Here is a 22769-nt window from a genome sequence, read left to right as displayed (position 1 = left end):
GCATGCCCGGGCCCACAGTAACGCTTTCCATTGCATTTATTATATAAATGAAGAAATATTTACTTTCCTTGTCCCACCTTCCCAATCCATGGCACTACCTCGGATGCTTGCTGTCACCTCTGTCCGATATTCCACAAACCACAACGCTGACTGTTTCTGGAGCTATTAGTCTTCCATAGGACACACAAATCTAAAGAGAGGACATAAAACAATACATGCAGCCACGGCCGGCATGCTCGCGGGAGGGAGGGGGGGCGCAGGAGTTCACGGGTGGGGGAAAAAAAACATTACGTACCTTACCGCCGGGTACCGCGCCGCCTCTGCTCCAGCCGGGTCCGCGTGTTCCTGCAGGAACAGGAAGCAGCCAGCAGGCAGCCGCCTTCCTCCGGCTCCCCTAAGCCAATCACAACGCTGCAATGGTAGCGTTGTGATTGGTGAGGCGCAGTGGAGAGGAGAGCGCCTCATCCGCGCCATTTTCTCTATGTAGGCTGCATGCAGCAGCCTACATAGAGAAAAAGGGAGAGTGCGCATGACTGGGTTGGTCGGCCCTAGGGCCGATCAAACAGTCAGTACCCACAACAGTGGGTAAGCCACTCCCCCTGCGCTCGAGCAGGACCGCCGCCCCCAACCAGACACTTCTGCTTTCTCGCAGTGTGAGAAGCTGTTGTGTTGCCTTTGTACTGTCTATATCTTTAAGGCTCGTGCCTAGTGGTGAGAATGCTATGATGCCACGTAGAATGTTTGAGTTGCATCTTTGGAATTAAGGGGCAGTTGTAGAGCAGTGGTGTTGGGTAGCCGCTGCTCCCTGGCGCTTACCTGTATTGTATTTGTAATACTTTAATAAAGCTGGAAACCATTATATATGGCCTGAGAGCATCATTACAGAAGCAGAAACATAAAATGGTAGTTTTTACCATTTATGTTTCTGCCTTCTCGCACTGCGAGAAAGCAGTCGGGCGACGCCCCGACACCCCAATGGGGGAGCCGCCACTGGCCGTATGGCTCCCCTTCCCTGGACCAATTTGGGCCCCGGGGATTCAGGTTTTTTTTTTATGACTGAAAGGTAGAGAGGCCGAGTGGCCCCCACCCGGGCCATTTTGGCCCCGCTGTAGGAAGCTGGCTCTTTATATACTATACCAAAGTAAGGTACAGTGTGCACAGAGTCCTGGGGATACCCAGAGGTATAGCAGAGGCTAAATTAGATAATCATCATCAGCTCTGTTTGTGGTAGTGTGGGCGAGCAATTAGGCTTATCAGGAGGGTGTGTTAAGCATTTATTGTATCCACTAAATCAAGGACTGATTACATGCACTCAGAGACAGAATCCAGACAAAATGGGTAAGTATAAAAAAGGTATATTTATGTTTTAGTTCTAGAATCAAGCAGGACTTGGTACAGGTAGGTAAAATGTACTTTCAATAGTAAAACTGTACAAGGAAATGCAATTGGGAATTGATCTGCAATTGATACAGGTTTGAATATGCTTTAAAAACAGTTTCAATCACATAGAAATTACTTATGATTACTTTTAGATTACATTAACTACTCGGGTTATATGTCTAGATATCTAGATATCACACTGTGGATCCTACAATACAGAGGTAAGTAAGACTTACTTTTCTTCCATACAAAACATAGGTCAACGCAGACATTTTTAGGAACAGAAAACTGGTAACATTGATCCCTATGGGAAAAAGAGTGTTAACGGTTTATAGATAGTAAACGACTTACGAGTATGGCTTTTGAGGGGTAGGACCAAGGTTCTCTGAGGTCCAGTTAGGCACTCAAATTGCACCAAAAGAAACAAAGCGATAACGGGTCATCTAGATGACCGGTTCTCACTTTGTTTCTTTTGGATTTTAGCTAGGAAGACGAATGGGCCAGGACTTCTCGCTCTCTTGTTGTTTACAGTACTCAAATTGCACCACCAGCGGCACTGGGGAGGCCGGGTGCAGAGTCCCAATGTTAGCCAATAGGGCTAAGGGGGCCTTCGGTTATGGGCTGTTTACAAGCAGGCCACTGAGTTCTGGGAGTAGAGCTCCAGTATTTAGGACCAGCACCGCAGGGGTCTATTATCAGCACAGGAGCTGCACCACCAGTGGCATGGGGGTGGCCGGATGCACGTGCAAGGGATACATTGGGAACCCTGTGGATTGCAATGAATATCTCCTCTTTAGGAAAGATGCTGCAAGCTCAGTCAGGGAGGCTTCTTGAAGGCGCCCACCGGCTGGAGAGGTAAGTTGGGTTCTTGGAGGATGCCTGGACATCATCAGTTGGGCCATCTAAGGCCATGTGGTATCCAATACAGGGGTTTCTTTTGGCATCAGATCTTCTCAACAGCTCTGGTCGCGGTTCGGGGGGACCCTTCAGGTTGAGGCTGTCTTAGTCGGCTTAAGGCTTGAGGAAGGTCTGGAATGATCCCATTTCAGGATCACTGGGGAGACCTCCTCGTGGTGCTGAGCCACTCGAACTCGGGCCATGAGCGTCAGGTGCAGAGTGGTGCAGAACCGTGGAGCCGCCTAGATCCAGTTTCTGTGTTTGGAGTCTTGGTTGAGCAAGTCTAGTGCTCACGGCAGACAGAGTCTTTAAGGAAAGTGCAGGGCAGGTACTTGGGGTCGTGGGGGATGGAGTTGCCAAAGGTGGGCACACTTCTCCTCCTAGTTCGGTTTTCCCACAGACTCTCCCACCCAAAGTGGGAGTCAGAACCAGTGGGAGCCAGTTGCTGGGGGCAGAATAAGGCATGGACAGCTTACAAAGGCAGCAGGCCTTTGAAGCTTCCTCTTCATGGACCCAGCCCATCCATGGGGAGGAGGCATGACACCTCTGCCTAGGTTGGGCTTTGTCTCTGCACCCAGAAAGCAGAGGCTTTCCATCCAGGAGTCCAGACACCTGTCTGGTGGTGGCAAATGGAGGGCAGCCATTCAGGAACCACACCAGGGCTGATCATTCTTCAGGGGGCATCTCTAAGATGCCCTCTATGGGCATTTTACATTAAATCCCACACTGGCATCAGTGTGGGGTTAATGTGCTGAGAAGTTTGCTACCAAACCTCCCAGTTTTCAGTGAAGCCAATATGGAACTATGGAGTTCATAATGACCAACTCCCAGACATATACTCTTTATGGCTTTACTGAACTTACAATGTCTAAGACTGCATTTAAAACTGTAGGGGTATAGTGCTCGTGCTACTGTACCTTAACCTGTGATCTAGTGCACCCGGGGTGGCTTACCTAGACCACAGGCAGTGGATTGCAGGCATGGCACACAGGGATGTAACACATATATATGGGGTAGCACACCATTTGCTTCCAACAATTTTGTCCTTATGCTAAATTCATCAGAGTTAAACATCGCATGCACACTGGTGACGTGCTCAGCCCATTCAGCACGTGAATAACTGAACATCATCATAATGGGACACCTTTAGGCCACAGGGATGTATGCCATGCCATGTAGACTCTTCACTTTTCTCTGCACTAAAACACGTGGCATGCAATGGCAGTGTATGGGTGTTAAGGTACAGGGCCTCTAAGGGTGGTACAATAGGTTCTGCCCCCCTAGAGTCCTTCCCTGGTCACAGTTCCCTTGCACCTATGGTACCTTTTTCAAGGAGCTTACCTGTGGCCAGAGATATGCCAATTGTGGGTAGAAAGGTATCATTTTGGGAAAGAACACAGGCCCTGAGTGCCTGATTGGCAGGACCCAGAATACATCTAGTTAAAATGTATCAGATATCAGGCAAAAAGTGGGGGGTAACCATGCAAAAGCGGCACTCTCCTACACACAGGAACCACATCCACCGGGGCATGTCCTTGTTTTAAAAAAAAACAAATTTAAACATGGTGGGAGGGGGGCCTGCCACTTTCCTCCAGGGCTGATTTCGACCCCGGGGACCCCCTCCCCCCGGGGCCCGGCCTGTAGTGGAACTTTTGGAATGTTGGGGACCGCAAGGGGAGCTTCAATGCATCCGCGGGCCCTGCCGGCTCCTGTGGGAGCAGGCATTGCTTTGAGATCCAGGGAGCTGCTGAACATGCAGCTTCCTGGATCTCAAAGCAATGTCTATTTCCCTGCTCACTTGACAGCAGGCAGGGAAACAGACATGCTCTGTTTTCAGCAAGGAAGAGCATTTTCTGCTCCAGCTTGCTGAAAGCAGAATGTTTGCTATGGCTTGGCGTGAATAGTGCTCCCAACAAGCCATAGCAAACTGCAATGTTCCTGGGGGTGGGCACCCCGTGACATTGCTGCTGTGGGAGCAGGCATTGCTTTGAGACCCATGGTGCTGCTGAACATGCAGCTCCCTGTATCTAAAAGCAATGTCTGTTTCCCCGAGCCCTCCCTGATATTATTGTAACTAGCCCCGGGGACGTGGCAGTCCCCGTGGGAGGGGGGTCTGTGAGGCCCCTCCAGATTAATGGTACTTAGCCCCGGGGAGGTGGTGGTCCCTGGGACTGTGGGTGGGTCCACACAATTAAAAGTACTCAGAGTGTGGCGGTCCCCGGGGCTTTGATAAGTTCTAGGAGGGGGGCCCCTTGTGCCCCCTCCTATATTTATCATATGCGTCAAGGACCTGGCCCACCCGGGGATCATTCAAAAACAAACTTGTGCCCTAAGATAACTATAACTCACGCCCTCGCAATGCACTGCTAACTATCCCACATCAGTCATGACATCTTGTAAGACATCATTGATAATATCACTGTAACATTTCCAATAAAATTATTAATGAGAAAACTGTGCATGGTGGGGGTGCGAGTTATAGTTACCTTAGGGCATGAGTTGTAGTTTCTTGAGATGAGTGTGACTATAACTGCTGAATTTCTATGGTTTTGTGCTTGTAAAATCTGGCCTAACTATAACATCCCCGAAACCTTTGTTTTTTATTATGAATATGAATATACCTCAACCCACGGGAAGCATGACTTAAGGTGAAAGATATGAATGGTGCATCCACTGGGACTATAATTAGCAATGACACTACAACACCCAGGAGGCCAAGTGTGGCCACGCCCAGTGAGGGGCAGGTTTTTGGCAGATAAATTACTCAATGCAGCCAATTAATTTTCACCGCATGAAGCCACTGATGAAGAGAGGTTGCTGATTCTCGAAACACGTATGGTGAAAGAAAGACTAGGGGTGTCTCCCTGCTTTGTGCTTTCCAGCATTCTACAATAAAGAGGTGCTTTTTACAAGCTTCTGCGTGGCCATTCCAATTGGGGTTCGTGGATTTGGTGGATAGATGCGGCCTTCCCGGTTGCGGTAATGGCCCGGCGTGTATCACGCTCTTTTCTGACAAAGATGCAATGTCAGGATACCAAAGACAGAAGGGGAGTGTAACGCTATCCAGGTCTGCGTGCACTTCTACGCCCATTGCAGCAAAAAAGCAAGGTTGACATCGGCACGGTTTCACCTCTACCCACGGGAAGCATAACTTAAGGTGAAAGATATGAATGGTGCATCCACTGGGACTATAATTAGCAATGACACTACAACACTCAGGAGGCCAAGTGCGGCCACGCCCATGGAGGGGCAGGTGTTTGGCAGATAAATTACTCAATGCAGCCAGTTCATTTTCACCGCATGAAGCCACTGATGAAGAGAGGTTGCTGACTCTCGAAACGCGTAGGGCGAAAGAAAGACTGGGGGTGTCTCCCTGCTTTGTGTTTTCCAGCATGCTACAATAAAGAGGTGCTTTTTCAAGCTTCTGCGTGGCCATTCCAATTGGGGTTCCTGGATTTGGTGTATAGAAGCGGCCTTCCCGGTCGCAGTAATGGCCCGGCGTGTATCACGCTCTTTTCTGACAAAGATGCAATGTCAGGATACCAAAGACAGAAGGGGAGTGTAACGCTATCCAGGTCTGCGTGCACTTCTACGCCCATTGCAGCAAAAAAGCAAGGTTAACATCGGCACGGTTTCACCTCTACCCACGGGAAGCATAACTTAAGGTGAAAGATATGAATGGTGCATCCACTGGGACTATAATTAGCAATGACACTGCAACACCCAGGAGGCCAACTGCGGCCACGCCCAGTGAGGGGCAGGTGTTTGGCAGATAAATTACTCAATGCAGCCAGTTCATTTTCACCGCATGAAGCCACTGATGAAGAGAGGTTGCTGACTCTCGAAACACGTATGGCGAAAGAAAGACTGGGGGTGTCTCCCTGCTTTGTGTTTTCCAGCATGCTACAATAAAGAGGTACTTTTTACAAGCTTCTGCGTGGCCATTCCAATTGGGGTTCCTTGATTTGGTGGATAGAAGCGGCCTTCCCCGTCGCGGTAATGGCCCGGCGTGTATCACGCTCTTTTCTGACAAAGATGCAATGTCAGGATACCAAAGACAGAAGGGGGGTGTAACGCTATCCAGGTCTGCGTGCACTTCTACGCCCATTGCAGCAAAAAAAGCAAGGTTGACATCGGCACGGTTTCACCTCTACCCACGGGAAGCATAACTTAAGGTGAAAGATATGAATTGTGCATCCACTGGGACTATAATTAGCAATGACACTACAACACCCAGGAGGCCAAGTGCGGCCACGCCCAGTGAGGGGCAGGTGTTTGGCAGATAAATTACTCAATGCAGCCAGTTCATTTTCACCGCATGAAGCCACTGATGAAGAGAGGTTGCTGACTCTTGAAACGCGTATGGCGAAAGAAAGACTGGGGGTGTCTCCCTGCTTTCTGTTTTCCAGCATGCTACAATAAAGAGGTGCTTTTTACAAGCTTCTGCGTGGCCCTTCCAATTGGGGTTCCTGGATTTGGTGGATAGAAGCAGCCTTCCCGGTCGCGGTAATGGCCCGGCGTGTATCACGCTCTTTTCTGACAAAGATGCAATGTCAGGATACCAAAGACAGAAGGGGAGTGTAACGCTATCCAGGTCTGCGTGCACTTCTACGCCCATTGCAGCAAAAAAGCAAGGTTGACATCGGCACGGTTTCACCTCTACCCACGGGAAGCATAACTTAAGGTGAAAGATATGAATGGTGCATCCACTGGGACTATAATTAGCAATGACACTACAACACCCAGGAGGCCAAGTGCGGCCCCGCCCAGTGAGGGGCAGGTTTTTGGAAGATAAATTACTCAATGCAGCCAGTTCATTTTCACCGCATGAAGCCACTGATGAAGAGAGGTTGCTGACTCTCGATATATATATATCGTTGGAATTTGTATACTGGGAATTCCTTGCCGCTTTTCCCTCCTCAACCCTTCCTCTATTCCTCCTTTCCTCAGCCCTCCCTTCTTCCCCGTTGGTACTTACAGTTTCATGGAATCTTCATGTGAAGCTCACATTAAAGTCTTCTGTGTGCTTTAATGACTGTTGGTGCTTGAGGATCTTGCTGAATAAACCTTGTTCTTACCTTATCCTGGAGTCTTCATTCTTAACAATTTGGCGACGATTCGTACTGAGCTGGGGACAGTTTCAGATTTTTGCCCCTGTTCCTGCATCACCAAACATTGGAGTGAGCTGTCTTTATTTTACCTTATGCCGGGTGAATTATGTGGGGGCAGCAAGTCTGACTACGAATGTGATGTTCTTCATCTTTACCTGAGAAGTTTCCATTGGTGAGTCCGCTGTCCGTGTGTTTGTGGGCTCTAAATTATTCTTGTGACTTTGAAGAGGAATGCCGTTTGTCCTCCTGTTCTACTTTACCACCGCTCCATACTGTGGTTTGCATGAAACCTCCTTCATGTTCAAGGGCTTTTTAAACTTTAGGAGATTAATGGAATGGTGCACCAGTGACAGTAATTTATTCACTACTAACAAGATTAGCATCATCCAGCCAACGTGTTTCGTCCAGAATGGTTGTTTGAACTTCATTAGGGCTGTGGATAATACATACATAAAACATAAATATACACATAGTGGACACATCTACACATGGAAAACAGATTTTACACTTGATTTCAGAATATCCAACCACAAAATTACATTTAAAAAAGACAAACCTCTTGACAAAACTAGTTATAAAACAAAACATTAATTCATAGAGAAAGACCACATATATACACGGACATTACTGACACAGGAGAGAATGTATTCCACGGGGACTGATCTGTTAAAAAAGTGCATGCCGAAAGAACAGAAAAATAGATTCATTATCTTGATAGTAGTGAATAAATTACTGTCACTGGTGCACCATTCCATTAATCTCCTATTGTTGATCTGTGGGTGCAGTTGCACCTAATGACGGCGTATGCAGGAATTGCTGTGCACTAACCATTATATTAAGAAGGAAACGGGAGAGCGAAGTGCGGTGATCTCAGTCCGCTGTTGGTAGTGTTCATTTATTGGCTTTTTGAAATTTTCCTGAAATTATCCCCTGTCAGTTCTGACAACCCCCAGAGCCGTTTTCTGACCGAAGTTTCTTCTTTAGCTTGTAAAGCTTTCTGCCAGCTGTCTTTCGCTTGATTGCCGATCCTTAACAGCTGAATCGGAGTACCGATTACTCCTGCTCCCCTCACTGGGTTGTGGAGAGGCCATTTGCAGACAATAATTTGCGCTGCCTGGCACAGCTTGCCCTCATTTCCCGAGTCCTTTGCGACACGAGCATTGCCTTTGTGCTTTGGTTTCTATTAAACGAGCAGCCCAGTTTTTTTTTCTTCACTCGTTGTTTTATCGCTGAGGTAGCTGCCTTTCCTGTTTCCTTCGACTTGCTGGGCGAATTTGCAGCCTGATTCATGAAAGACCCGTTTTGCGAGTCTTTAATAGTGATTCATAAGGAATCTCTATTACAGGCTCGCAAAACGGGATTCATGTAGAAATCGCAAAAAAAATGCAATTCCTACATATTCCTTATTTGTGATTAGCAAATTGCTAATCGCAAATAAGGAATAACTCCCCATTCATTCCTATGGGCCAAAAGGCCCATAGGAATGAATGGGGAGTATTCCTTATTTGCGATTAACAATTAGCTAATCGCAAATAAGATAGCGATTTAAAGGGTGCCAGGGGTGTCCAAAGGACACCCTGTAGCACCCCTTAAATGCAAATTTAAACAGGTGTTGCGCACACACATGTCCAAAGGACATGTGTGTGTGCAACATGCAACTTAGAAAAATGCTTTTAAAAGCATTTTTCTAAGTTTTCGCTATTTACCACGAAGTTTGACATCGCGGTAAATAGCGGGCCGAAATTGCGAATTTGCAATTTTAAAATGGATGATGAATTGCATTTAAGGAATCTCAAATAGGGATTCCTTAAATGTAATTCCTCGCAAAATAGCGAAATCGCTATTACCGATTTTTGCATTTGGGATGATGAATCCCAAATGCAAAAATCGCACTCGCAAAGGGCCAGATTCTCAGATTCTGGCCCTTTGCGAGCGCAATTCAGCATGATGAATCAGGCTGTTGGTGCCGCTCACCTTCAAAGTAAAGGTTTGTTTTGTTTACACTCCTCAGTATTTCATACCTCCGTGGGGTGCCTTTCTTTCAATGATAGGCACAGCTTCAGCAACAGAACGGCGGCTTCCTGATATGCGGAACCTTGACACATTTTTTTTCTCCCTGTAAGGTGCCTTCCTTTCGCTGACAGGCACAGCTTCTTCTACAGAACATTAATTTTCTGCTGCGGGGAACTATCACATGTAATTGTCAGCCTATTGTCCTTGTGCTGTAGATTTTGCTTTTACTATTACACTTGGCTCTTTTATTTAAAAAAATTCTCTTTCTCTTCCTTCTCTCTACCGCTTATCATGTCTCTCTCTATCCTTCTTTTCCCAAGTATTTATGTAATCCATTTTTCATTGTATATTTGAGCAGAATTGCAATTATTTTCATTATGGCTTCTTTTGCAATGCCACAACCTCCTTAGTTTTTTAATGATGCTGGTGAGATTCTTATTCCATAGAAAAGATGGGTGAATCTGTTCGAATCCTACTTAATTGCGATAGGAGGTGATAGATTTTCCTCGGTGCATAAACAACACATCCTTTTACATAATTTCGGTAAACATGCTAAAGATATTTTTGCTGATCTTCCTGATATAGTAGTAGATGATGAAGAAATGAATGATGATGCTCAAGGAGATGTGCAACTTAACGTATATCAGAATACTCTTAAAAAAGTGGAATTTAAGTTTGGTGAAAAGCTAAATGTGGTGTTAGAACGTCATAAATTGTTTTCAAGGTCACAAGGGAGAAATGAAAAAGTGAGTAACTATATTGCAGTCTTGAGGGGTTTAGCTTATACTTCTGATTCTGATACTTTGACTGAATCCATTATTAGGGATCAATTAGTAAGATGTACCAGTGATAGAAAGATTCAGGAAAGGTTATTAGCCGATACCCCAGATTTGAAACAAGCTATGGACATTGCAAAGAGCATCGAACACACTGCGTTTTGCATGAACGAAATGAGAGATGCTATAGATGGTAAGCAGGTTATGAACAAAGGAGTGTATAAAGTGTCTGGAAAATATAACAAGAACTAATAATCACAACAGACATTCTGAAGCAAAACACAGAAGTTGTAAAACACAAATGTTTCAGGTGTGGTAGCTTAAACCTTTGGCTGATAACATCAAATGTCCCGCCATAGGAGTCACATGTAGGAAATGTAACCAGCGGGGGCACTTTTCCAAAGTATGCAAAGGTATGAAAACAATGGAGAGAATGTAGCCTTACAGCTAGAGTGGTCGAAATCGAAGCAGGGGAACCGGGTTCGAGTCTCGGCAACGACCCTCAACTTCCTGTGATTCTGGGCACATCACTTAATCTCCCTGTGCCTAACAAAAAAATGGATCTGTCCTCATGTAACGAAACTGGTGCTCATGTAAAGCGCTCTGATACCTATGTCTCAGGTCTAGTTCACGCTATATAAAACTCTAAAAAAAAATAAAAAATTACATACATGGTTAGTAATTAGGTTATTCAGATTGAATAAATTATCTTTCAAATTGCAGGTAATAAAGGAATTCCTGGCAATATCCAACTTGCAATATTCTTTTAGATGATGTTCCCTTTACAGTATTTGCTTATTCATGTCCTCCATATACCTTGATTAATGAATCTTCCCTTATGGTAAATTTGAAGAGCAAAGGCTACACGCTACTGCTTCCTGGCATCTATCCAGGAGGGTTCAACAATGATCCCATCCTCATTGCCAAATTTTTAAGAATGAAGACTCCAGTATAAGGTAAGAACAAGGTTTATTCAGCAAGATCCTCAAGCACTAACTGTCGTTGAAGCCCACAGAACATTCTAATGTGAGTTTCACATGAAGATTCCATGGAACAGTAAGTACCAACGGGGAAGATGGGAGGGGTGAGTAAAGGACTGCTGAATTTCTATGGTTTTGTGCTTGTAAAATATTAACCTAATGATAACATCCCTGAATATTTGTTTTTTGTAATGAAAAAAAATAATATATATATATATATATATCGCTGCACGCTCGCTTGTATCCCAGAAAGCAGACGGCACTCAGAGCTTGATGTTTCTTTTAGTTTATTGACAGACCCCCGTCACCCCATCCAAAAGACAAACGCGTTTCGCCGTGAAACGGCTTCCTCAGTGTCAATTGTGAATGTTAAAAGATCGCCATTTAAACTCCAACTCTAACCACAATAGAAAGAGGACTAAGCCCAACATTACGTGAAAGATAGCGGCAGACATATTGTAAAGTGCAAATGCTTACTGCTTCTCTATGCATCTTAGGAGAAATGGCGATCAATAAAGTGCTCGTGCGTTAAAAAAACAAGAGGGCAAAAAAGCTTCCCTCGTGATGTGTTTGAACATTCTTAGGCTCACAAACAACTTAAAGAGATTACATTTTTCGACCATTTAAATCATAATATGTACAATAATACATTAAGTCATTATAAATGTATATGTATTGTGATACATTTAAATTTAATAATAAATATCATAGAGTGTCCCCCACGAGATGATCAATTAGGGGTAGGCACTTGATTCACTGAAGGGAAATATAGTTGTGATTCAACCTTCTTTTGCACAATCATATATCCAGGTGCATATATCTATACTACTATAATAAAGGAAGAACTTTCAGCCTTTGAGGCGGGTAAACTCGGGAACCACAGCGCCAATCCACACACCCGATACACCGTTGGAATCGTCAGGGTGTGTGGATGGTTATAGGCTATATAAATAAAAATTAAAAAACGATATTTCAAAAATTTACTGTAAAAAAAAAAATAGTCCCTCCAAAGTAGCGCCAGCCGCGACGTGCGTGCTCACGTCACAAGCTCGGTGAGGTGTCCAGGAGCCAGACGAGGAGCGGCGGACATGGCGCGGGGGAGGAGCGGTGACGTGAGGAGCAGGGGACAGGCCAGCGGCAGTCAGGTGAAGCGGCGAGGAGCGGTAAACTGAGGAGCGGCGGCTGAGGTAAGGGGACCCATGTCGGAGCAGGCGGGGTCGGGGCAGGCAAAGGAACGGGCCGGGCGGGGGCCAGGGGGGGGCCGGGCTGCTGCAGGGGCAGGCGGGGGTCGGGGCAGGCGGAGGACGGGCCGGGTGGGTGGGGGCCGGGCTAATAGCTGTGGGCCAGGACTCTCCAGGGCGTAGGAGACAGGTCTTAAAAGAACAACTATCTGGTTTAAATCCCCTCCACCACCTCCCGGAAGTGAAAGGGAAGCTTACAAATACTAGCGCCTACGCATTTTTCTATGCCCCCAACTGCTGCTCTCATGGAAAGTGTGGAGACGCACAAAATCCTGTTTCTGCGAATATGTTTAAATGCATGTTTCTACTTCTCTGAACTTTGTGGTAGTGGAATTTTGCACATGAACATTCTGTTGTAAACTATATTTTCAACGGGGCGGGGAAGCCTGATTGCTCCCGGACAAGGTCGGGACGGGCTGCTAGTATATATATATATATATATATATATATATATATATATATATATATATATATATATATATATATATATATATATATATATATATATATATAATATTTATTTATTTATATATACATTGCAAACAATGTGGTTCTCCTTGGTGCGCACAACCGCGGGTGCTGGTTTGGGCCTGAACCAAGTGGCCCAATGTCAAGATCCAAGAATATGCCTCACAGGGCCTTTCTCATGGTAGGTGAGCACTTTTACTAAAAAGGTTTATATACTCCTCCCACAGTTGCTCATTATGAAGCAATGTGGGAATTGTTAATAAAAACAAACACAAGAAGAACCAAGATTAATAATAATGTACAACAAAGAAAGCAAAACATTCTTCAACATAACAAAAAAATACTGCCATTTCATATCAAACAATCCAGACATAGGCACTTCCCGAAGACCCCGGCAATTAGTAACTTATAGGAAAACGAAATCCTTGAAAGATCAATTGATACAGAGCCACCTACAAGACAAACCAAAAAAGAACTGGCTAGAATAGCAAAAAAGGGATTCACAAACTGTAATAACAGCAAGGCATGCAACTTAGGAATTAATACAAAGAATATAACAGACAAGGAAGGTAAAATCATCAAAATCCAATAAATTTACTTGCAACACTAAATTTGTACTTGCGGACTGCAATATATAGGAAGTACAACATGAATTTTGAAGTAAAGAATATTAGAGCATATAAGAGCTGTAAAAATAAAGATATGGGCTACGCAACAGCAAAACACATGGCCCAGTGCCAAAACAGTGATTGAAGAGAAATGTGATTCTTCGGATTAGATAGGATCTCTCAAAACAAACGTGGAGATGACAAACACAAAAAAATGCGACAGCTGGAGTCACGTTACATCATCAGACTCGGGACTAAGACAGCAATAGGTCTGAACAATGGGGAGGAGCTATATGTACATTTATGAAAGGAATCCCCCCCAAACAGTAAAAATTCAACATTGTGCCCTTATGCTACACTTAAAATGGAACGATGATTGATCGATATGGACATATCAATAAAGAGTTGAAATTTGTTAAGGTACTATACCGACAAAAAAAGCATAGATAACTGATAGTTAATTGTATATCTATGTAAATACCCTCATAGCAAAAATACACCATGAAACAAGTCACTTTAAGAAAATAATTTACACCATGCCAAAAACAATTGTTAATTGTCGGTTGTTAAAAGTGCATATTCCTTGACGGTGTACTAGACAGACAAACAATCACGAGAATAATTTAAAATCAAACACATTTTGTGTACAACAAAAATGTTTTTGCAAATATGCAATAAAATGAAACTTCAACTCCCACAATGCTTCAAAACGGACAACTGTGGGAGGAGTATATAAACCTTTTTAGAAAAAATGAGAAAGGCCCTGTGAGGCCAAAATACGTTGGTGGAGTAGAAGCATTCTAATTAAACAAGAAATTAACCCAGATTTACAGAGTGCAGCATATTCTTGGATCTAATATATATATATATATATATATATATATATATATATATATATATATATATATATGTATATATATATATATATATATATATATATATATATATATATATATATATATATATATATATATATATATATATATATATATATATATATGACAGCTAAATCCTTGTGAAGCAGCACAGCAGGGCAAAACCTCCACCCAGCGCCTCAAATCAGGTTCGGACCGCAACAAAAGGTAGTTAATTAAAGTGCAGTTTTATTTTCCACCAACATGACGCGTTTCAACCAAGTTACCCCGGCCTTGATCACATGACATGCGTGAAAAGCCCACGCCCTTAAATACCTCATGGCAACATTATAGATACTCCCACTGGTATATGGAAATAGAAAACAGACTATATCTTTGTAGTGCTAAAGAAATAACACATAATATCATACGAAGTATTTACAGTTAAGAAATCCGGGGCTAGTGCCCAAATTAACTATAGATCCGTAAGTATCCATTTCATATTTAAATTGTATTACAAGGGAGAAAAAGAGCCAATAATAAGGTGCACCCAAAGTGCAATGACTAAAAACAAGAATAAACCTAGTATTAGTCAGAAAAATCCAATTTAAAATAAGATGAACAGAAGCAAAAATTTAACAAAAAATGGCAAAACATGATGTCGTAAGCTTATCAAATAGTTGTTTTGAAAGAAATAATAAGAATGCAGATCATAAGCAGTGTCTCTAATATCTGAAGTATAACCATCACATGTAGAGAATACAAATCACATTAAATTATTGCATAATTGGCAAATTCACTGCACCCCTGCCAGAGAAATTTATTAGTAAAACTAAGAACACAGTTAAACCAATAAAAACCCTTCAATCATGGGTGGAATTCATAAAAGCCAATAAATACAATAAATATTTCATTATATTATTTAAAACTCAACAATGATATATATACACAATCAAATATTAAAAGAATTCCAAATTTGATTTTACAGAAAATTTCATTGAATAAGTAGCAGAATCTCAAAGAGTAGTTTCATTTCATCATAGAAAGTAAAAACATTTCCAAATTGATTGTAAAACAACAGACTATATTCTACAAAATAAGAGCCTGACGGTGAACCCTTCTTGTTAACAGCACCTGACTTCCTTTCCCCCCAAATATTTGTCTTCCCCTCAAGTTTGCCAAGCGCAGAGTACCGCGAGGCGCGCCCTTAGGACCCGGCACCTCCGGGCCCCGCCCCGCAGTCGTTGTGGTTGGGCGGCCGGGCGGCCAATCGACGGCCGGCCGCCCCCTTGTACATCCGGGTCACGGGCAACGACGCACATCTGGAGTGGTGGGGCTCGAAGACCTTTGGCCTATTTAGGGTCAACTCCCTGTGACGGGGTCTCTGTTCCCTCCACCACTCCAGGACTGCATAGTGCCCCGTTGCTACCTTCTCCGCGAGCAGGACCAGCCTTCATTGTTAACTCCCGCGTCTCCCGTTGGATTGCCGCTACGATTGAGGAGAGCCTTCTCGTGGCGGGCGTCGGATCAACTTCACCACACCTCCCGTTGGATTGTCGAGGGAGTGCGGTGGGCAGCTGGAGTCGGTGGCGGTCCCCAGAGAGCACGAAAAAGCAAGTGCTGACCACGTGGCCAGGTAAGGAGTCGGGTGCCTTGGGGGGCTCGTGGGCAGCCATTGACCTCGGGGGGGAGTGTCGGGTACGAAGTTCTTGTGGTTCTGCCTTGCGGGTGTTGCGGCTGCACGCGGGGCTTCCTTTGTGTGCGGGCTCCTGCCGGGCGGCGTGGGCGGTGAGCAGGGAGGGGCCGGGAGCGGGGAGCGGGGATTCTGTGGCGTGCAACTAGGTTGCTCCATAGCGCTGCTTGAGGGTGTGTTGCCTGGCGAAAGAGACGCGCATAGGCGTAGTCAAGGAGACAGACGCCAGCAGTAGGAAGCGTGGTCACGAGGCAGCGCGAGGGGCATATAGGACACAGGCAGTATGGCGCCCAAGAAAGGGGGCCATAAGAGGAAGGACACTGACCCCGAGCTGGCCCAAATCATGAAATTACTGTTAGCAAAGTTGAGCAAGGACGCTCCAGAGAGCGACGAAGAGAGCGGGGGGGAGCAGCCTGAAGTAGTTGAGAGGCCACGCAGAGAAGGTGTGCCTCCAAGGGTGGCTTTCCCCCCTTAAAGAAAAAGAGTAAGGCACAGCCAAAAAAGAAGGGGGGGGGGACAGGAGCAAAAAGCGTAGGCCTACCCTGGTGGTAGGGGGGGAGGACGAGGGATCAGTAGGTCCCGCCCCCCCTCCTCCGATCGAGCCCGAGGTAATTGTGGTTCCCACACCCAGTCCAGCACTGGCAAAAACAGCGCCGCAGGTTATTGATCTCCCTGCAGGCACTGGGGTGCCGGCAGACCCAGTGGGGTCTTTATTAAACGAAATCAGAGAGGCATTGAAAGCACTAGCCCCGGGGGCGGTAACCAATGTTCCGCCCCGCTCCCACCACAGCCGGTGGCCGCAGTGGCGGTCGTGCAAGACCCATTGGATGGCTTATTGGCAGCAGTATCAACATTAGTAGGACAACTATCGGCCCCAAGTAGGGTGGGGGAGCGACTGAGCGCAGGGGCGACAGCGCCTTGGGTCCCACAACAAACGGCAGATCAGGGGGCATTGCAGGACATCCAGAGGCAGATTGCGCAGGTCGTAGAAGCGCGTAGAGCCAATCCAAATGGGGCAAATGGAGCTCAGCCCCCAGCAGCCGCATTGGCAGCGGGACCCACAGGAGGTAAGCCAGGTGACACAATTGCCAGGAGCAGCGAGGCTGTGGGATTACTGGGGGGGATGCAGGGGAATGTGTTGTCTCAGTAAGGGATGCTGGTGACGCATGTGAGTCTGGAGGTGCACAAAAAGATTTGTAAGGGCGCATACGTTGACATCTTTTCCCTGATCAGGCCCAAGAGGAGTGATGTTGATTACAAGGAGAGAGAGGGCAAGGAGGGACCCTTCAAGGATAGAAGGCTAAGGGTAGAGGAGACTTTGACGAATTGGCTCTTTGGTTTCCATGTCTTTATCACGGTCCTATTAGAGAAGAGACCGGAGTTGGCTATTCCGCTAGTGTTTTACACCAACAAGATTGTGAAGGCACATGCTACTCATGGGGGCCTGGTGTGGTTGAATTATGATAGGGAGTTTCGGTGGGCTAAGGCAGAAAATCAAGGCATTGGCTGGGACCAGGTGGAGGTGAACGCCTGGTTGGAGAGTGTAAGCAGTAGAGCGCATCCCGCTAGGCAGCCCTTTCGGACGTCCCAGGGTGGTCCGGGGGAGAAGAGGGGGGCTTGCTGGGCTTTCAATAGCAAGGGGTGCACATGGCCGCCGGGGCAATGCAAGTTTAAACACGCATGTGCCTTTTGTGGACACCCCTCACATCCCGAGTTTAAATGCAACAAAAAAGCTAAAGAGCGTGGGGGGGGGGAGCAGCTCCAAGGGACATCAAACCCCCGCAGGCCTAACCTGCCTACCCTGGTGGATATTGGTAGACTGATTTATTGGCTGGACTTGTACCCGGATAGGGCGGCAGCTAAGGTCTTGTTTGACGGTTTTTCTGAAGGTTTTCGCATCCCAGCGTTGCATGTCCCCCCCATTAGCCAATGCAACAACCAGTTGTCAGCCAGAACTCATTCATTAGTGGCGGTCGCTAAAGTAGAAAAGGAGAGGGCCTTGGGTCGGGTAGCTGGGCCTTTCGCGGCCCCGCCTTGGGGAACCTACGTTTGCTCCCCACTGGGGGTGGTGCCCAAAAAGGAGCCCGGTCAGTTTAGAATGATTCATAACCTCTCCGCCCCAAAAGGTTCATCTGTAAATGACTCCATTAACCCTGCGCTGTGTACTGTGACGTACTCGTCTTTCGATGCCGCTGTCCAGAAAGTAAGGGACTTGGGGCGGGGTGCCCTGTTAGCGAAAACAGACATAGAATCGGCATTTCGCCTGTTGCCCGTCCACCCAGAGGTTTATCATTTATTAGGCTTCCAGGTTCACCAACAGTTCTACTATGACGAATGTATGCCTATGGGTTGCGCTGTTTCTCTTAAATACTTTGAAACGTTTAGTTCCATGTTACAGTGGGTCTTTTCCTACAGGTCTGGGTGCACAGATGTTATACACTACTTAGATGATTTCATGGTGATGGGCCCTGCGCATCAGAGGTTTGCGCCCAAGCGCTGGGTGAACTAGTAGCAATGTTCCAGGAATTTGGGGTTCCTCTGGCACCCAACAAAACAGTAGGCCCAGACACGTGTATGTCCTTTCTGGGTATTGAAATTGACACGGTTGCAGGCGAGTGCAGGTTGCCAATGGACAAGGTGGTTGCATTCTCCCAGGCTATTGAGGCTGCCTTGGCAGGTCCAAAAGTTTCTTTGCACCAGTTACAGATCTTGGTGGGACAGCTGAATTTTGCGCTGCGTATCATTCCTATGAGGCGCCCTTTCTCCAGGTCGATTGCCAGGGCTATGGTGGGCCTCACCCAGAAGCACCACAGGGTACGGTTAAGGGCGGGAGTGAAAGAGGATCTTAAGGTGTGGCGCAGTTTCCTGAAGGACTTTAACGGGCGGGTGGAGTGGCCTGCCCCTCCGGTGTCCAGCACGGAGCTGGGCCTCTATACTGATTCAGCAGGCAATATTGGCTTTGGTGCTATCTTGGGCTCTGCCTGGTGCGGGGCAGTCTGGCCGGCAGCATGGCACGAGGCCGGGCTTACTAAGAACATAGCCTTCTTGGAACTCTTCCCCATTTGGGTGGCGGTCACTATCTGGGCTGAACGCTTCAGGGACAGGGCAGTAACTTTATGGTCTGACAACATGGCTGTGGTTCAGGTCATCAATAGGCAGGGGGCCACGTGCCAGCACGTACTAAGGTTACTGAAATTATTGGTGCTGGCTTGCTTGAGATTGAATTTAACTTTCAAGGCTGTGCATATACCAGGTATTGATAACCACGCTGCTGATGCTTTGTCTCGTTCCAAGTTGCAGGAATTCCGGAAGTTTCACCCGCAGGCGGAAGATCACATGACTATGTTCCCTACATCACTGTGGACAATTGGAGCCCCGCTTTAGCGGGGCTGGTAGGTGCCGCCCTGAGCGACCGCACGAAGCGTGCTTATCAACAGCATTTCAATGTTTACAAGTCTTTCTTACAGCAGGCAGGGATTGCTAAGATTTTTTCTCCAGAGTCAATCTACGGTTTTCTACAGGTATTAAGGGACCAGGGCAGAGCCATGGCTTATGCTAGGGCGAACCTGTCGGCAATCGGTTTCTTTGCTAAAGTAGTGGGGGAGCGGGACCCGGGGGCCTCCTTCCTAGTTAGGAAAGCCTTGGCAGGATGGGCTAAACTGGAGGGGCCAAGGCGGGATTGTCGTAAGCCTCTGAATCTCCCTACCTTGACTGAAGTTCTGGGGGTCTTACCGTCAATATGCGATTCACTGTTCGAGGGAGTCTTGATGGGGCGGCTTTCTGCTTAGCTTTCTATGGGGTGTTCCACCTAGGGGAGATAGTCGGGCCTCCAGATCTGACCAGGGTGGGTGGGGCCTGCAATTCCAGGATACGGTCCTTTCTCCGGGGGGGGCTGGTGGTACTGTTAAGACGTTCCAAAACTGACCAGATGGGTAAGGGGGCCACCATTCATTACGGCCCGCTCCGGGCATGGCGGACTGTCCCGTAACCCGGATGCAGGCGTACCTGGCCTTACGTCCTGCTGGGGGGGCTGTTCATACACGAGAATGGACATTGCATGTCTCAGTATCAATTTAAAGCAGTGTTCAAGTTGGCCCTGGGCGAATTGGGTCTGGGTACAGCAGGTTTCTCCTCGCATTCATTTAGGATTGGCGCTGCCACCTTGGCGGCCAGGGCAGGCCTCTCTCCCGACGCAGTAAGGGGCGTGGGGCACTGGGCGTCAGGGTGCTACAAAAGATATGTCAGGCCGGAATTGTTATGACTAAATGTGGCATTCTCGTGTCAGACGGTGTTTAACAGTGTAATTTCTCTCCTTCTGACTAGTATGCCCGCATCGGTGGTGTGGGTACTTGGGCACTCGTTTGTGCGTCGCGCGACGGTGCGCTTGCAGCAACGACAGGTGGTGAAACCGGCGGACTTGAGCGAGACCGAATTCCTGTGGCGTGGCGTCGGGGGGATGTGAATCCGACACTTGAGGCGGATTGTTGAGGAGCTCAGGGCGCAGGAAGGGAACAGGCCCCCTGACTGGATTATCTTGCATTTGGGAGGCAACGACATGGTCGACAGAGGACGCTTGGCAGTCAAGGAGGCTTTGCTTGCAGAGTTTGCCTGGTTAGGGCACATTTTTCCAGCTGCGAAGATTGTTTGGTCGGGCATGCTCTCACGCAGGACATGGGGCCTGGGAGTCCGTGTGAGATCTTTGAACGTTTCAGTGAGGAGATTGAACGGTGAACTGGCAAGGTTGTGCTCAGTGAAGGGCAGCTTGCGCTACATACAACACCGGATGATTTCTGGAGAAGCAATGTATCACCAGGATGGGGTACACTTGTCGGACTTAGGGACAGACACTTTCATGAGAGAACTTTGGTCATTTATCTTGAACGCAGGTGGGGAGGGTGTCAGACCTGAGGGCCTTGGCCACCCTTGTGGCAGAAATGTGACCTGCGATCAGTAAACAGTGGTTGATGGGAGGCCGCTTGGCGGACTGCATAGGCCAGCTCTGAGGGGGGATATAGTAAGCTCTTCGCTGGGAGGAAGTCACCACCGGCTGGGGAGGCTAGGGCGATAGATTTCGAGCCTCCCGAGCGTCCCAGGGCAGCCTGGTGGTAGAGGGGTGGGCCCTGGTAATGCTGGACAAGGACCAGGGGTGCGGGCCCACCACTCTAAGGGGCAGGTGCACTGCACCTGGCATAAGATACCCAGTGCGAGATGCGAGCCAGATGGGGCTCCTCCCTTAGGGCTGGGAATGTGAGAGGTACATGAAATGTTTTGAAAAATGTGATTATGAATATCCGCTATGCATGTTATGTGCTTGTCATGTTTATTCAATGTTGTGATTAAACATGGCCTTTTACCCCACCGTAATCTCTTGGTTATTACAATGTGGGGGATACTGCATTGGGTATTCATGTGAAGGGGGAGGCGGGGGCAGAACTGGAAGGTACGGGTCCTATGCCAAGCGCAGAGTATCGCGAGGCGCGCCCTTAGGACCCGGCACCTCCGGGCCCCGACCCGCAGTCGTTGTGGTTGGGCGGGCGGGCGGCCAATCGCCGGCCGGCCGCCCCCTTGTACATCCGGGTCACGGGCAACGACGCACATCCGGAGTGGTGGGGGGCGGAGACCTTTGGCCTACTTAGGGTCAACTCCCTGTGACCGGGGTCTCTGTTCCCTCCACCACTCCAGAACTGCATAGTGCCCCGTTGCTGCCTTCTCCGCGAGCAGGACCAGCCTTCATTGTTAACTCCCACCCACCCGTCCCTTAGAATAGTGGTTTGAGGGGGGCGTTGTTGCGGAAATGTGACCTGCGATCAGTAAACAGTGGTTGATGGGAGGCCGCTTGGCGGACTCCATAGGACAGCTCTGATGGGGGATATGGTAAGCTCTCCGCTGGGAGGAAGTCACCACCGGCTGGGGAGGCTAGGGCGACAGATTTCGAGCCTCCCGGGCATCCCAGGGCAGCCTGGTGGTAGAGGGGTGGGCCCTGGTAATGCCAGACAAGGACACGGGGTGCGGGCCCTCCACTCTAAGGGGCAGGTGCACGGCACCTGGCATAGGATACCCAGTGCGAGATGCGAGCCAGATGGGGCTCCTCCCTTAGGGCTGGGAATGTGAGAGGTACATGAAATGTTTTGTAATGTGATTATGAATATCTGATATGCATGTTATGTGCTTGTCATGTTTATTCAATGTTGTGATTAAACATGGCCTTTTACCCCACCAGAATCTCTTGGTTATTACAATGTGGGGGTACTGCATTGGGTATTCATATGGAGGGGGAGGCGGGCAGAACTGGAGGGTACGGGTCCTAACAATTGGGGTTTGTGTGCACACTGTCTGGCACTCACCGTAACTGTGCCTATTCCCTAGGGAACTAAATTCAACTAAACAACCGCAAAGGTGCACCACAAAATACTTCAAAGGGCAGTATTTATAAATATAATCAAATAACAAGAGATGATGTTTTCTTGTCTTTCTTTATTTTCAATAGTGAACACCAAACAGCCGACGCGTTTTGTCCACAAGGGACTTCTTCAGGGCTTATTTTTCGGAAAAGAGTGTTTCCAAGTGCATCCTCAATGAAAGAAGCTCCAATGCAGCTCCTAGTGCCAAGTTGCTTGCTCAATGAAATTGAAGGTATTTACTCAAGTGTTCAAGCGTGACTGATCATCACGTAAAATGTAAATGAGACGGCTGTCCTGTATTTGTATGTTGGCTCTAATAGGATCTTGCCACGAGTAGAAACCAGGTT

This window comes from Lissotriton vulgaris, chromosome 5 (genome assembly GCF_964263255.1).
Source record: "Lissotriton vulgaris chromosome 5, aLisVul1.2, whole genome shotgun sequence".
NCBI lineage: Eukaryota > Metazoa > Chordata > Amphibia > Caudata > Salamandridae > Lissotriton > Lissotriton vulgaris.
This window is presented reverse-complemented; position numbering follows the sequence as displayed.